Source organism: Pteropus vampyrus, unplaced genomic scaffold (genome assembly GCF_000151845.1).
Source record: "Pteropus vampyrus isolate Shadow unplaced genomic scaffold, Pvam_2.0 Scaffold892, whole genome shotgun sequence".
NCBI classification, from domain to species: domain Eukaryota; kingdom Metazoa; phylum Chordata; class Mammalia; order Chiroptera; family Pteropodidae; genus Pteropus; species Pteropus vampyrus.
The window spans coordinates 71,075-73,116 of NW_011889673.1; the positions used below are offsets into that span (position 1 = coordinate 71,075).

At 35.7% G+C, this 2,042-nt stretch overlaps 1 long non-coding RNA gene across 1 annotated transcript in view; it reads right to left on the reverse strand.

Moving 5' to 3' along the window:
* LOC111734234 overlaps positions 1–1,145 on the reverse strand; it is a 4,140-nt gene extending 2,995 nt beyond the window's left edge. Inside the window, exon 1 of the long non-coding RNA XR_002778382.1 lies at positions 996–1,145. This is a non-coding gene — a long non-coding RNA (uncharacterized LOC111734234). The remainder of the gene's footprint in view (positions 1–995) is intronic.
* Positions 1,146–2,042: the final 897 nt, after the last annotated feature.

Consider the following 2,042-nt stretch of genomic DNA (forward strand, 5'->3'; position numbering starts at 1 on the left):
CCAATATTTGGAAAAATGATAGCTATTCAATAAATTATAGTGACTGGATAGCAGGAGGAAGATGGCTTTGAGAAAGCAGGACTGAAAGACAGGATCTCCAGGCAATGCTGGGTTTTGCTTTTGATTTATTAAATTGTATTACATATATGCTTTCCTCTCCCTCAGACTCGTAGAAAGGCTTTGCAAATAAGGGGGAAGGTGAGAGCCAGAGTTCCAGTTGTGGTGCATTAGATTGCCTTAAGTCTACCTTAAATGGAAAGGAAGGAGAATGAAAAAGAAATGCAAAGTGTGAAATGGAGACAATATCATAATTTTACACAGGTTAGGTTTTCACAGCAAAGCATCACAATGGTGGTGAATTCCCACTGTCAAAAAGGTACTAATTTCCTTTTCAGGATCAGTTAGTAGCCATTTTTTTTTTAAGAACTGTCTCCAATTAGAATTATTTGGAGATAAGACAGAGTTTATTTTACAAATCAGAATTATATATAATTCTTAAATATCATAGTTGCTGTTCTTCTTTCTCCTTCAATTAAAAAACTTAAATTTCTGAGAAACATAAAGAAATAAGTATAATTTATTGAATTATTAATATAGTGCAAGCACTGTGCTAAGCACTGTATAAGCATTGTCTCATTTAATTCAAACAACAATCCTGTGAGGTGGGATTTACTTATAGTCCTATTTTATAAATGAGGAAACTGAGGCTCAGAAAAGTTGACTAAGTTGCCCAAAGACACATAGCAAATCACTGTAGGGGTACAGCAAAGTGAACCCATCGTTGCACAACTCCATAGCCTGAGCTTCCATCTTCTATATATATATAGCATTATGAGCAAATTGAATTAAATTATGCATTTAAAGCACATAGTGATGGGCAGTTAGCAGGGGCTCAATAATTATTACTAATCAAAGCAATTAGCAAATTAAAGTTAGTATAAGAAGTTTGAGATTTGAAAAGGATGTGGAGTAGAAAGAGAGATGGGATGCTGTACCTATACTGCTACCATCAGTCCAGCGTTCATCCTCGTCGAAGTGGGCATCTCCTCCTAGGCCTGGTCCAGGTAAAAAGGCATGAGCCAGTGTATTTCCCGGTCCATCAAATGGGTAGGAGTCCCCGTGAGCTGATAGAAAATAAAGTGGTTGCCATTAGTGACTGAATTTATGTCCAGTCATTTCATCTTTAAGTTTATATAATCATTGAGGCTAGAAAGATGAGTCTAGTCCAAGGAGTTAACACTGTTGTTATTAGCAGCCAGCTGCATACACAGAATGGTTTGAGTGTTTATTTGTCACAGCATTTTTTCTTTCACAGGTTCACTGCTCATCACTGATAACCACCATATATTGAAAGCTTACTGGATATGGGACTTAAAATATGTTCACATCTAACTTACAGTTGTATCTAAGTGTTGTATCCACTTTGCTTGGCTGATGGTGGCAGGATAGAGAATGAATGTGAGAACTGCATTCAGCAAAAAGTAGCATTTAGTATAATTTTTCTTAAAAATCTAGCTTATTCTTTGTGAGTATAGTAGAAGTCTCTTGGAGAACCATACTCAAGATGTCTTAAATGGATTTGAATAGCACTTATGATTGTGATGCAGAGCTATTTATTTTCAAATTGGTATTCGGCCATATCCAGTTTATCTGGTTCTCGAAAAATATAGAATGCCGCAATCAGTGCTTTCTTTAACACTTTCTTCGGCGTTGTCAATATTATGGCTGAAGTTCAATTTCAGCTAAATTCACAACACCTAGGCATTTCAATATTAGAACAGACCAAAAAGATCAATATTTTTCTCTAAATTTGTACCACGGAACACTAGTAATTAATAGCAGTTAATGTATAATGGTTATATCTCCTTAAGCCCTTTATTATGAAAGTTCTCTATTTTCTCCTTTTTTTTCTTTTTTTCTTTTATTTTTTTACTACACAAGCTGTGTTGGTAACAGTGCACAGGGCCGTCTTCCTTCCTGGGGACCACTTAAAGCTTTTAGAACTTGTAACTCCTTACCTCGGTTTACTGTTGATGTTAGAT